Raw genomic sequence first — 15,175 nt, 5'->3', positions numbered from 1 at the left:
CACAAACTGCCTTCACAGCAGCTCCATCCCTTTCCCAGTACCTTCATCCCTTTCCCAGGATCTCCATCCCTTTCCCAGGATTTCCATCCCTTTCCCAGGATCTCCAGCTCTCCCCATTACAGGGATTTGGGTTGGATGTTCTGTTGCACTAAGAGCAGGGCCTGCAGGACTCTGGTGAGAAAAGCCTGTAGTGTGTCTCCCAAAATAAGCATGAGGGCTGTTGTGCTGGGTCCCAGGACCTTTCACCTTCTGTATGAGAAGGAAAAATATCAGCCCCAATTGTGAGGATTTTTCTGCTGATTTCCTCACTGAAGCTGTAAATCGGCACTTGCCAGAGGCTGGAGCTACCTGCCTGTCCCAGGGCTGATGGAGCCAGCTGCCAGTAGGAATTACCAAGAAAGAAACTTGAGTTTGAAATCGTTGGTTTAGGCCCCAGAGCAGCTCAAATATTCAGGTGTGACCCATACAGGAGGAAGAACTTTACGTCCTTTGCACTGGAGCCCTGAAGGCTGCAAAACCTCCTGCTTTCAGTGCTCACTAAGGACAGCACCAATGTAATGAAATGAAGTTCTGAATTCACCTTTTGGTCAGGTTTATGGATGAACTCCTGCCCTCAGTGGCAGACTTTACCTTGGTCTTCTGCAGAGCAACTCTTTACCCACCGTGTGCTGCCCATCCTCTTTTGATCCCAATTTTAACCTTTATTTTAGATATTGTCCTTGTGTAACACCCACAGAAATCCTCCTCAGAGCGTGGATGAGGAGCAGGAGCAGATGGAGAGGGGCTGTTTGGCTGTCCAGCAAAGGAGAACTGGCTGCATTAGGAAAAGGACGTTGCGTGTCACATACAAATAAACAGAGTCAATAAATCAGGTGCCAGCAGATGGTGCTCAATAAATTGCAGCATCCTGGCTGGGATGAGCTGGTCCATTCCCAGCAAAAGCAGGATTAAAAAGCATTTGTTTCACCAAAAGAACCACGGCAAGCTGAGGCACAGTTTATTGCTTCGGGCTGACTTTATTTCAAACACATTGTGGTATTAACCAGAAAAGCACCTTTTTATTGACCTCCCGCTTAGTGTTTGCACCCCCCGGGTTTTGTTGGGTCAGAAAACATTTGGAGGAGGAAAAACAACATGAAAAAAGGACACTGCAGTTCAGTTGCAAAAGAACCTCTCAGTGGTTGGGAAAGATAAAACTCCCAATCGTGCCATTGGCTTTATCTCCCCTGGATGTTCAACTCCCATCTGCTGCAGGGGGAGCTTTGCTTTTTCTCACGTGCAAATGGAAAAGGATGAAGCACAATGGCTCAGATGAGCAAGTGGCCTTGGAGACAGGAGCTGAAGGTTTTCCTTTCTTCCCTTTCCATGCCTCTACAAGCTGGTGCTTTCCTTTTCAAGGCCAGCTTGGATGTGCTTGGAGCAACCTGGTCTAGTGGAAAGTGTGGGGGGTTGGAGTGAGAGGAGTTATAAAATCCCTTCGAAGCCATCCTGGGATTCTGTGATTCCTGGATATCCCCTTGCCTGGGACACCTGCAGGCTTGTCCCTGTCCCTGCTCCCATAACCTCCCCTTGGAATGCCCAAGGTCACACAGGAGGTGCCTGTTTTGTTCTTCTCTGTTCCAGCCCCAAGTGAGCATTTTACAACCCTCAGATATTGCAGGAAGAGGAAGTCACTAACAAATCCTCCTCCTAAACACCCCAAACTTCCCCTGGGTTCTGGACACAGGGATCAGGTAGCAGCTGGGTGGGCACCCATCCCTCCAGAGGACGCTCCAGCCTGCAGAGCACCGCAGGATAAAAAAGCTGCAAAGAGCTTTGAGCAGAAATTCACTTTTTGGACACGGCCGGTGCCCAACCTGCCAGGAAAAACAGTGTTATCCCAGGGGAACAGTGCCATTAGCTCATTTCCCATCAGCACAAGGAACAGCCAGGCTCAGTGCAAGTGAGATCAGGCAGCTTGGGGCACCCTGTGGGCATCCCATCCCCTGGATGGCCCAGCATCCTGGCTGGAGGCACAGCACGGGCAGCAGGTGCAGGGATGGAGGCAGGAAATGTTTATAAGGCTTAGGAAAAGCTGAGGTTTCTGGCAGGCTCCCGAGACAGTCAGTTTGGCCCAGAGCTCTCTGCTGCATAAATTGTGGAATTAGAGTCAAATATGAAAGTGGAGGGATAGGCCAGAGGCAGAGCTGGCAGCTGGGAGGTTTAACTTCATGTGAGCGTGTTCCAGCCAGGCTTTCCAAGGAGAGAAAGGTGGGGCAGGGGCAAACAGATCAGGGGGAAACGCAGGGAACTGGGGGTGGAAATAACCCCCAAAGGAAGAGGGAACAGCGAATTTGGTTCACAGACTGTGAAGTGGGAAGCATCTGCAAAACAAAGCAAAGCAGCCCAGGGGATGGGGAAGCCAACACCTCCCTGGGAACCGTGTCCCAGGTGGGTGCCACCAGAGCCAGCACTGCTCCTTGGTGACACTGGGTGACACTGGGTGACACTGGGTGACACTGGGTGACACTGGGTGACCCTGGGCTCTGCTGCCCTGCCAAGGGGAGGGTGTTTCTCCATCCCTGTCTTGTTACTGGTTTTGTTCAAGATGCAGTTCTGCTTTTCAGGATCGGGACCGTGCACTGGGTTGACCTCCAGCGCTTTCCTGCCGTGTGGTTTGGATTAGCTGACTCATTGTTTGTGGCCAGGCTTCAGGGCCACTTGGTGGGGCCAAAAAGTACAAAAAAAAAAATCATCTGTGTTGGGTACAGAGAGTGATTTTGTACACTCTGATACAGAGCATGGATGCAATGTGAGATAGGCAGGAAAGCAGGTTTTTCCTGGGAGTCTTGGAGAAACTTGTGGGTTTTCACAGAAAATTTCTTTACGTGCTGCAGGTAAGCCCCAGGGATGGGGAGATCAACAGATTTCCAGCATCAGAAACCTTATCTCCATCCTCCCAATGCTTGTTTTCTCTTTCCAGCCATCCAGACGTGCTGGGGATAGAAGTCAGATGTGGTCTGAGTAGACACAAGGGATTCAAGTGGGGAAAGCTGTACCACGTGGATGAAGTCGGAATTTGGGAACAGAGACACTGTGTGCTCTCCTTCTCAGGATTAACTACTGAGGATGGATCAGACACCTCCTGAGCTCAGCTCTGAGGGACCAGGGATGTGTCATCAACCTCAGCAAGGCAGGATTTCTCCTTTTGGAGGCCACGCAGAGCACCAAGCCATTCTTCCTCTTGGTGCCACTGTCCCAGCAGCAGAGGCTCTCCTGGGGCCATCAGCCCCAGAGGCCCGCTGAGATCCCAGGCAGGGATCTGCTGAACAAACTCACTCCTGTCTGCAACATCCAGGGATGGCTGGGGCTTGTTCCTCATGGAATGTGTGACCTCAGTGGTGGCTCAGGACCGTGGAAGGGCTCAGGTCCCTGTCCAGATGGGGTCTGTGGGCGTTGAGATTGCAGATTCCATCCAGCTCCAGCCCTGCTCCCATCAGAACTCTCAGGAGGTTCCTGTTGATTTCATGCTCCAAACACCAAAAATTCAACAAATGCAGCTGTTGTCACTGATTATCACAAAACCTGCTGTCACAGGGCTCCTAAATAACCAGGGAGGCTGTCACCCCTAAAACTGCCCTACCCTGAGCAGGAACCCGCCCTCACTCCTCTCCTTGGTGTGCAAACATGCACCACAGGGTGTGGATGCACACAGCCATGCATCACCCCGGCATGGCTGAGGAACAAATACTAATTGCCTCAGGCCTAATTTGGGTTCAGCTCATGGCTAAAACAAAGGCAAAGTCACAAAATGTGGATCAGACCGTGTTTGGGCTCCAGTGCCGTTATTCCCAGTGATTTGCCTTTCTGCAGACCATCCTTGAGCAAGGTGCAGAGCAAAGGACATGGCAGGGCTCCCTTGGGCACCGTGCTCTGTGTCTCACTGTGCCTTTCCTGCCCTGCTGGAGCAGCAGTGGGGCTCCCTGTGCCCCTGCTGCCATTTGCCACCCCAGAGAGACACACTCCTGTTCTGGAAGGCACCTCCTGCACCCTGAGCTCCTCGTTTGGTCTTGTCAGCCTTTCACATTGAATACTGATGCTTTAACATTGAATGTTGGTGCTTTAACACTGGATATTGGTGCTTTAACATTAAATATTGGTGCTTCACATTGAATATTGGTGCTTTAACATTGGATATTGGTGTTTTAACATGGAATGTTGGTGCTTTAACATTGAATATTGGTGCTTTAACATTAAATATTGGTGCTTCACATTGAATGTTGGTGCTTCACATTGAATATTGGTGCTTTAACATTGGATATTGGTGCTTTAACATTGAATGTTGGTGCTTTAACATTGAATATTGATGTTTTAACATTGAATATTGGTGCTTTCACATTGGATATTGGTGCTTTAACACTGAATATTGGTGCTTTAACATTGAATGTTGCTGTTTTAACATTGAATGTTGGTGCTTGGTGCTCAGACCTACAAGGTGTGCTGGAATGGGAGCAAGATTGAGCATTAAACAGTACAAGGGAAAGACTTGGGTGTCGACTTGGTGTCCTTGACCCCTGTGCCACCACTGCAGGCTGCTCCTTGCCACCCAGAGCTCTTGGAGACAATATCCCATTGAGTGAAGGCAGCGGGGAGGGCAGTGCTGACATTCTGCAGTGTCCCAAGGCCCTGACCCTCCCTTGGAAACGCCTCACACAAAGCACAGACTGTGCCCATGGGAGCACCGACACGACGTGGGGCCACCAGCAGCACAAAAAGGGGTTTATGGTGGTGGGGGACAGGCCTTCCTTTCTCGGGGTGGGGGACGTCATCAGCTTCTCACTGGAAACAAAATGCCCTTTAAAACTAAAGCTGAAGAGCTGAACTGGCCGTGCCTTGGGCCTGGATGCTGCCTGTCCCCCCTGTGTGGCCTTTGCAGGGATGCCCTGCCCGGGCTGATAACCCCAACTCGCGCTGGCCCAGCCCCCGGGGAGAAGGGAATTAGCACTTCATATTTCTAACATGCAAGGCGAGAGCAGACAGCATCCAGGCTGCCAAAATTCCTCCTGCTCCTCACCAGCAGCCTCCACTGGGTTTTGTCTGAGCCTTTTTTTCGGCGTCACCCCCAAATCTCCCTCCTCGTGGGGCGGCTGGTAGCAGAATGTGAGAGTATTTGGGGCCAGGTAAAATGCTGAGGAGAGCTCAGGTCACAACATAAACCCTCCTGGCCATCAAATCTGGGTAAAGTTTCCAAAGAACTGGGGTCTCCATCCTCCAGCACCATCCTTGGGGTCATGCAGGGGCCTTGTCCTGGGTTGTTGTTTGGTTGTGCTTGTTTTTTTGGTCTTTAATACCACATTATTTTTATAGAAGCCTCTTTCCCAAACATGCCCTATAAAATCTTCAAGCAATGTCCCCTCTCCCTGCCCCTTCTTCCCCAAGTAAATATTTTTAGCTCTCATAAACACAAGCCATTAAGCACTCAAGAGAGAAAAGCAGAGTTCTGGGGAGGCACCACTGTAGGGGCAACCCACGGTCCTCTTGTTACAGCACAACCCAAAATTACCCCTTATGGGGGGTCCCTGCACTTCCAGAGGCTCCACACCTCCAGAGGTTCAGCACCTCTGGCTGGATCCCCTGAGTTGTGTTTAGAACCCACCAAATGCTCCACCCAATTCCTGCTCCTCTTTCTGGGGAGATGGGAGAAGGCAAAGCTCTGCAAAGCAGGTGCTAAACTGGGATTTTTTTCAAAGGAGAACCCAAAGGATGAGGCAGCCAGGGCTTAGGGAGTTGCAGAGACCCCCCAAAATGTCAGAGAATTCAGAAAATTCTCATCTCTAGCCTTAATTCCCCCAAGACTTTGCTGGACACCATGCAAGGACGCTCTGCTGTGTCTTGATTCCGGACTGTGTGATTTGATCACAGAATACCTGTGAAATAAATTCCAACACATTTCCTAAATTTGATGGAAAATTCACCCTTCTCTTCCACCCCCTAAAGCCAAAATGTTGAAATTTGGGGAAATCTGAGCAGCCTCGTAATTTCTGTGTGTTCTGCTGGAGGCCAGCACCCTGACTTTATACAAATTGCACAAGGGACCACAAAGGAGATAAATAAATTCCCTGCAAGGATCACTCAGAGCAATGCAGGGAGGAATTCTGTCCAGGTCTTGGCGTGCAGTGTGGGTTGTGCAATGAGCAGGAGGGCTGGGATTGCACTGATGAGTGCAAGATGTCCCCAGGAAAGGCTGGAGCAAACCAGCAGTGCCAGGAAAGGACAGTGGGAAAACTCTTGATGACAGCAGAGATGACCCTGCTTGGGTGCAAGAGTCTTTAGAAGAAGGAGAGGGGTGAGGATGTGGGTTTGGGAACAAAAGGGGCTTTCACTGGAGGTTTGGGGCTCAAGGGGGTCTTGCAGGGTGGACCCACCAAGGGGAGGTTTAGGGACAAGGGCTGGGAAGGGGCTTAGTGGCACGGCTCAAATGGAGCAGGATCAGAGCTGGGCTCCCATCCAAGGTCCAGGGCAAGGCACAACTCTGATGTTTCCCAAGCTGCCCGAGCCTCCTGGGCCTGCAGCTTCACAGCCTCCCAGGATCAGATTCCCATGATGGATTCTCAGTGGCAGGAACACAAATCTTCCCCAAAGGGCCCAAATCCCATCTGCTGCTCAGCCTCCTCGGGCTATTTGTGACATTTAGATTTCTGAAGAAATCAGCGAACAGGGAGGAATTTCTCCCTGCTTTGATGCTCCTCTTTCCCTCCTCCCTGGGGAACGTCCCTTCCCTCTGCTCCCATGGAAGGTCAGCCCCTGGAAGTTCCCACAACCCACTGCCCAAAAAAGCCTCCTGCTGGGAAACCAAATCCTGCTGCCATCAGGTGCAATCAGACCTGCTTTCCTTCTCCATCAGGCATTTAGAGGATTTGTTAAGATGGGATTTGCATAATTTAGGAAAACAAGGGGGTTTTGAGCTCTCCTAATATCTGAGCAGGAGCATCCCGATTTTTGCAAGTCCAGAGAGTTTTCATAATTGTTCCTTTCCCTTCTGCTTCTTTCTCACACCATCACTTCCAGCTTTATAGGGGAATAGTGTCATCACTGAGGTTTTGTGGGCTTTGCTTTCCAATGGGAAAGGGATGTTTTCCAAAGGGAAAGGGGCACCACCTTATCTGACCCAATATCCAAGCCCCCCAGCATCATTTTCCATCTCCTGCAGCCCTGAAAGGGGAGAGATCCCATCACCTATTGGTGCAAACGGGGGTGACATTGACTGGGAATGATATTCCTTTCTCTCCTTCACAATAAAATCCACCCATCCTGCTGCTCTGCTCATTTTCCCCTCACCTCTCCCTGTTTTCTGACGGATTCAAGCCCCTGCACTGTGCACTGGGTTTGCTGTGCCTGCACCAAGGCAATGTTGGGAGAGGGAGAGTGTCAGCTTGTCCTGAGTCACAGAGAAACCACACACATCCATTTTCCTGTCAAGTGGGCTTTAAACAAGGCCAGTGTGAGTAAACATGGGAGCACAGGCTGCCGAGCCTGTACAAACACTGCTGCACACCGGGTTATCCTCTGCAGATGTGAGTGGTCAGAGGCAGGGATGGGCCAGGAGGGTGAAGGGAGAGCTGCTGTGGCCTCTGGAGCTGGTCCTTTCCCATGGGTGGGTGCAGGAGGCAGCAGCTCAGAGTGATGCCTTCTTGGGCTAAAAACAGAGGCCAGAGAAAATTAGGAGAATGAAAAGCAGTTCTGTTTATGGAAGGGTCTCAGGTACATTTAGGGCAGACAAAGCCCCCCAGGGGCTGCACCCAAAATGGACAATGGTCACGGCTTTGCACACTTGGATCAGTTGGGGCCATTTGCACATTGAGGGTTCATCTCCCAATTCCAGCTCCAGGTAATGAATCATTGAGCCCAAGTTTGCTGCCCCCAACTCCCTTTTGTTCCCATCTCTGAGGCCTGAGGCAGTGAGGGCTCCTTGACTGCCAGGCCTGGAGAGGAATTGTTGTGTGTGCCCAAAGTGGGGCAGCAGCAGCTCACACTGTGTGTGGGGTTTGGAGTTCTACACTAAACAACTGCAGGGTTACAAATGCATGAAAAACATAAAAGCTCAAATCCTAAGGCACCAAAAGCATCCCCAAACCCACTCCCACGTGCCTTGTTTGGCAATGACAGCCCCAACCAGCCCCAATCCCCCACGGGCTGTGCTGGGCTGGAGATCCCCTTGGCAGGGCTCCGGGCAGGTTCTGCTGGTGGTGGAGGTTTATTATCCACAGGGGCTGAGCCGAGGCACGTGTAGGAAAGGAGCCACGCTCCTGGAATAATGTTATCTTAGCAAATGGGTTTGTTATGGTTGTCGGCTTCCTCGAGGAGCCTTTCTTAATCTGGAAAAGCAGCGGGCCCAACGCGGAGGGAAGTTTTTCATTATCGGCTCCGAGGAGTTCGGAGATGAGAGATTAGGGGGAAAGGCACAAATCCGCTGTTCCAGGAAAGAAAAATACAGGATTGCTCTCTGGTAAAATGTGAAAATGCCTTGGAAACGCTGGCTGCATCCAGAGCAAGATATTGGCTCCGTTTGTGTTGTATTGTTATGTATTATTACATATTGTATATGCTATGCACTGTGTACAGCTTATATTACATATTGTATAATATTTTTTATTATTTTTATTGTTATTATTATTATTATTATTATTATTATTATTATAGCAAATAGGAGTTGAACTCGATGATCCTTGTGGGTCATTGTTTCCAAGTCAGAAAATTCTTTACTTCTGTGATCATTGTGTTGCATTAATAGATATGATGATGACAATGATGATGATGATGATGATGATGACAATGATGATGATGATGATGATGACGATGATGATGATGATGATGTATCTATAATGTGGTATTTCCAGCCTGCACACCAAAGGCACAACAAGGACCTGCACACTGGCTCAGAATCAGGAATTTCTCAACATCATCAGGTTGCACCCACAAACTCGGTATTTTTTTCCCATTTCAGAAAAATAACAGTGGAGTTGTTGGGTTGGGGTTTTATTGGTTGGGGTTTTTTTTGTTTGGTTTGTGTGTGTGTGTGTGTGTGTGTGTGTGTGTGTGTGTGTGTTGCAAGAGTTCTTTTTTAAGAGACACCTGCAGAAATTGAAGGTGATGGGTCAAGAGAGTTTTGTTCATCCCCTGCAGCTGGATGGTCTCTGATCCAGCAAAGCAATGTGATTTCTCGTAAATACAAATTTTTCTAGTGGAAATACTCCTTCCATGTCTCCTGCTTGTTATCCAAACTTGAGCCCTAACACAACCCCAGTGGGTTTGGAATCTGTCCAGCAGCAGCAGCCTGGGCAGGGCAGGGATTGAGCCTCTGCAGCCTGGATTTGAACAAGAACTCAGATTTAAATGTGGCTTCAGAGGCTGTTTGGCACAACACCCTACAGCCAGGGGAGAAGAGGTGTATATATCTATACATACAGATAGATATTGATAAATGTATACATATAGGGATAGAGATATATAGATAGACATAGGTAAAGATAAAAATATAGATATAGGGATAGGGATAGGGATAGGGATAGATATAGATATGGATATAGATATAGATATAGATATAGATATAGATGATATAGATGATATAGAGATACAGATACAGATATAGATTATATAAATTATATAGATTATGTAGATGATATAGATAGAGATAAAGATAAAAATACGGATATAGATATAGGAATAGAGATAGAGATGATAGAGATGATAGATATAGATTAGATATAGATAGATATTGATATAAATATAGGGATAGATTAGATATAGATGTGAACCAATTTGGGGTACCAAAAATACCATGAGGAACACTAAAAGGAGAGTAAAAGGGATGGAAACAGCAGCAGGTTGGATGCAAAACCAGAAGGTCCCATCCTGGGTGGGTTTCACCTCAATACCAACAAATGTAGGCACTGAAACCCCTCACTGCTGCTCCGTGAGGGATTAATCTGCAGACATTTGGGCTCACCACCCAGAATGAGGATTTAAGGCCTTTTGTCAGAGATCTGTGCTCGTATCTCAGCACACTGCTGGCATCCATCAGGGGAGCTTCACGTCCCCTACCCATCTGCCCCACATTTTCAGCCTCTCCACTCCACAAGGGGAATGTTGTCGGGTTGTTGGGTTTTGTTTTTTTTTTAATCCCGCTCCAGTTTTATCAGCTGGTTATTTATTTGGGTTTATTGCCTTCCTTGTTCGTTTTGTCGTGTCGTTTACTCAGTCCCCCAGGCTGCTGAAATGAGGCACCGAGAAAAAAAATATAGGACAAATAATTATTATTTGCATGTTCTCTGGAACAAGCCAGGAAAGACTCTCTGGGGAGAGGGTGGGATTCGCCTCTGTTTGTTTCCTCAGAGGCAATATTAACTGGAAAAACGTGGAGAGGCGGCTGGAAGAGTTAACCCTTCCCAGAGCCATGGAGAGGGCTGAGATCCTCCAGCAGCAGGACGGAGACAGAGGATGAATCAGAAACAGGTTCCCTGGTGCTTTTGGCTCCCCACCAAGCAGAAACAATGGAAAAAACAAAAGGCAAGAGGAATCCTTGGCAGGGAGCAGAACAAAGCCCTGCAGTCGGGGCAAAGCCAAGGGCAGGGTTATTCCGTTCCCATATAAACACACCCCTCAAAAAAAAAAATCTATATTTTTATATATATACACATCCCCAATGGCATTGCTAGGAGTGAATCCCAGCTGGATGTGGGGAGGAATCTCCAGGCCTGGCTGTGGAGGCGTGTGGCACGTGCCAGGCTCTGGGTGCCCAGTGTGGGGGATGCTCCACTCAGCATCATCCCAAGGACCAACTGTGCCTTCCCCGGGGGCAGCTCCAAAGGGATTGGGATGTCCCTGACTCTGTCCCTCACTCTGTGGGGCTTTGATTGTTCTGCACGGGGAGGAAACAATCCATGACACCTCCAGGACATGCGTATTGTGGGAAACTCGGCTGTGTCAGGAGCTGAAACATCGGCCAGGACTGGAAAACCAACACTTCCAGCAATGCTTTGGATGCCTTGAAAACAGGGAAGGGAAGGGAAGGGAAGGGAAGGGAAGGGAAGGGAAGGGAAGGGAAGGGAAGGGAAGGGAAGGGAAGGGAAGGGAAGGGAAGGGAAGGGAAGGGAAGGGAAGGGAAGGGAAGGGAAGGGAAGGGAAGGGAAGGGAAGGGAAGGGAAGGGAAGGGAAGGGAAGGGAAGGGAAGGGAAGGGAAGGGAAGGGAAGGGAAGGGAAGGGAAGGGAAGGGAAGGGAAGGGAAGGGAAGGGAAGGGAAGGGAAGGGAAGGGAAGGGAAGGGAAGGGAAGGGAAGGGAAGGGAAGGGAAGGGAAGGGAAGGGAAGGGAAGGGAAGGGAAGAGTTGATTTGTGGAGACTTGTTTATGCTGGAGACAGAATTTCTCTAATAAAGAGCAGCTTAATTGCTTTAAAATTCTGTGCTTCCCATTTTCTTCAAGATGCCAGGCCCTTGCTCTTGAGGACAGAGTCTAAGGACTGAAGGGAGATGTGCCATCAGATGTGCCATCACTTTTCACTTCCCTTGTCTTCCACAAAAGCAGAAAATTTTTTGAATGGGACTGAGCCACACGCTTCCTTTCAAAAAACTACACACTTCAAACACGTTGACACACCCCAAAAAGCACACGGTGAACAGCAGAAAAGGGATTTTCCTTCCCTCTCCCGAGTCCTTCTGCCAGCCCCTCCAGGGATGGAGTAGCACAGCAGGCTCCAACTCACAGAGGGACTCCTGTGGTGCTCCAGGGATGTGGAGCAGCCCAAACCCCCAGGATTCAGGTGGGATAACATCTGCTTTGCATTAGCACCTCCCTCTTGAGGTTTCTCATGGTTTTATTCTTTCTCCTCATTTCCCTTTCTCTCTGCTCGCTCTTTTTCTCTTTCCTTTGGGAGAAAACAGCTCAGCCCAGGTTCTCCCTGTCTGTCAGTGCTCATTTCCCCCGTGTTTGTTTTTCCACCTAATATATCCTCACCTCTAAAGCGAGTGCTGAAGCCCAAAGGTTAATGGGCAACTGGGGAAAACTGTAATCAAGGCCATTCCTTGCCATGGTGACCCCAAGCAAGACCCCAAACCCCAGATCTCACCTCCTGGACCCTCAGGGTATCTGAAGATGGATGGAGACGTGACCTTTAGTCTCCCTAATTTCACATAACATCTACCTCTGGGATATTATTTTTTTAATCCCCAAATTCCCTGAGATTTCTTTAAGGTGCCCAGATAGGCCAAGCTTTGATAGGCTCAGTCTATTCCTCATCATCCTGCTGCTTCTTCCCCTCCATCCCTGGTCCAGGTGTCCTTCCCCACCTCTCCTGCCTGGATTCCTGCAGCTGGGGCTGCTCCTGAGAGCACAGAGATCCTCACTTGGCTCTGTCATGGTGATTCTCTGCAGTGAGCACCATTTGGAGATGTGTTTCTCCTCCCCAGAGCCTGGATGTTGTCCTCAGAAAACATTCTCAGTGACAGAGTTGCAGAAAAGGCCCCCAGTGTATAATAGCAAAAAACCCCTCCCTTGTTCTGTGAGGAGGGATATATTTAGGATATTTTCACCTCCCTGAACACCCCAAAGGCTTTGATTCAGCCTCAGTGGAAGCTTCCAGCTTTGCTTACAGGCTGTGTTGATCAGGGAGGTGCTGGGGTCCCTGCTCAACATTAAGACCATGCTTAAGAGCTGAAAAAAAAAGTGCAGTTTTTAAAGTGAAAATAGCAATTAAATACTGAAACGTGGCCCTGAGTGCCTCAGCAGCTAGAGGAAACTGTGTTTAGCCAGCTCTGACTGTGCCCAGTGCTTCAGCCACCTGAAAATGTCTCAGATGCTCTGATGAATCCCTGTGGTCTCTATTTTTTAATTTAGAGCAAAAAGCAGCTGTTACTGTGAATAATTACCCTTAAGTCTGGATTACACATGGTGTTGTTCCCTTCACAACTCCAAAACATTGTTCCTTGAGGACTTATATTTCCAGGGCTGTCAATCCAACACCTTTCACAGGCGCTAAATTCATTTACAAGTGGGGGGAAAATAAAAAAAAAAATTTAAAAAAAACCTTTAAAAATAATCAAGGCCCATTAAAAAACCATTTGGGAGCCCATCCGCCTCCCAGGCTTGCTTGGCTGAACTTGATATTAATTAGGCTAAATCCAAAGGCAGCACCTTCCCCAGGAGTTGGCTGGAAAGCTCTCAGCACTCACCCCATGGCTGCAGTTTCCAGGGGTTTTTTACCCAGTTAAGGATTATAATCTTTAGCAGCTGCCTGATTTACTCAGCTCATTCCCTCGGAGACGCTGACGCCGTCTCACTCCTCCTGCCGTGGCTTCTCCCAGGATTCTGCATTTCTAGGGCTGAAAGGATGGGATGGAGACCTCCAAACAGATAAACCCCCTCCTCCTGCTGCTGGGCAGTAAGAGCTGGGGGTTTGCTTGCCATAAATCCATGAGCTCTGCCTGCCAGCTCGGTGTCGGCCAGACGCATTTGGCACTGACCGTGTTGTATAATTAGAAAAAAAAATTTTTTTAAAAAAAGAAATAAAGCCAAAGCGGCAGAAATGCTGGTGGGAACGTGTCAGTTTGCTGGCTGGGAGGACAACAGGGGAAGTTTAGTCTGCTGCAAGGGCTGGCATGGCCGGGGGGTCGGCATCCCCTCCCCGCTGGTCCCACGGCCGCGCTGGAGCTCCATCCCAATCAGAAAAGCTGTCCAGGATTTCTGTGACTGCCTGACCCAGGATTCAGATCATTCTCAGAGGTGCCAGAGCGGGGAAAAGGCCTTTTCTGCTTGAAGAGCAGGAATTTTTCACCAGATTCAGGAAGAACCAGCCATAGCTGCATTATTGAGCTGATGAAGGAAAGGGGAAGAGGGGCTGGGGTCTCACATCCTGCCTCCACGTCAGCATTTTCTTTTACATCCCCAAGCTGGAGTGAGCATTCCTGTTTTCCCAGGCACAGCAGAGCCCTTCCCAGTTTCTTTCTTCTCCCAGGAGAGGTTTTCTGCAGGACATGTGTTATCAATTAGGTCCATTAGTTCAATGTACGTCTGGTTTTGCTTTTGTCTCCTGGCAAAGCCCAGTAATTATAATTATTATTAATAGTAATGGCAGTAATATATATTTATGTGTGTGTGTGTGTGTATGTAGAGATATAAAAATAGCAAGGCAGCATCCCAACCCCAGGGAGCTGATCCATGGCACCAGAACAACAGATGAGGCAGGAGCATTCCCCTCACCCTCCATAGTTTCACTCCCTTACACTCCAGGTAATCCCTTAAAAAATTTAAAAAAAAATAATTCAGCTTCTTGGGTTTCAGCACAGGACAAATGTAAACAAGCAGATTTGCAGGCGGTCCCAGAGGCCAGATTGAGTTTTAGCTTCCTAAAAACATTTGGTGTGCTCTTCCCAAGTCACCTTCAGCTCTCCAGCTCAGCCAGGGATGGATTTGGACCAAAATGGGGATTCCTGGACACAATTCCTTGGCCTGAGGAGATGAGTCTCATACCTATTTCTCCATCAGATCATGCTGACCTTCACTTCCCTGCAGGTGAAGGCACATCAGTGTCCCCTGAAGGGAAAAGCAGTTCAGTCTTTTATTAGGCACTGGAAAATCCAAACATGACAAATTCACAGCAAAGGGAAGAAACAATAAAACCTCTTAGTGCTGGAAAACGAGGGATCCGGAGAAGCATCGAGTGCAGCACCTCATGGCACTGGGAAAAGCCTCCCCTCCTTCTCAGACAGAGAAGCTGATGCTCCACATCTCTCCTCCTGCACCAGGAGCCTGTTGCTGTGGCTGGAGGCTGGATACAAACCAAGCAGGGTGTCACCAGTGTCACCCACGTTCCCCCCAAAGCCATCAGGAGCTTTCCCTGCCTGAACACCCCCTTCCCTTCCACAGGGTGTTTCTGCCCTTGCTGCTGGGTTCATTCCCTCCTCACCAGGTAAATACTTGGGGAATGTGTGGGGGGTTTGTCTCTCTTTAAGAGCATCTGGTTAAAAGTGGGGGGCTGTCACCCGGAGGAGCAAGGTGATAGTTTTAACTTTATTTTCTGCTCCTGAACAGATACTTGAGGCAAAAGTTACAGCTATAAGGGGTGGAATTCTCCCTCCCTGTTCCCATTAAAGTCATTTGCAGCTGGTGCCTTTGCAGTGTGGGATATATCTGGGGTGAAAGTGAA

Source organism: Sylvia atricapilla, chromosome 23 (genome assembly GCF_009819655.1).
Source record: "Sylvia atricapilla isolate bSylAtr1 chromosome 23, bSylAtr1.pri, whole genome shotgun sequence".
In the NCBI taxonomy this organism is placed as follows: Eukaryota; Metazoa; Chordata; class Aves; order Passeriformes; family Sylviidae; genus Sylvia; species Sylvia atricapilla.
This window is presented reverse-complemented; position numbering follows the sequence as displayed.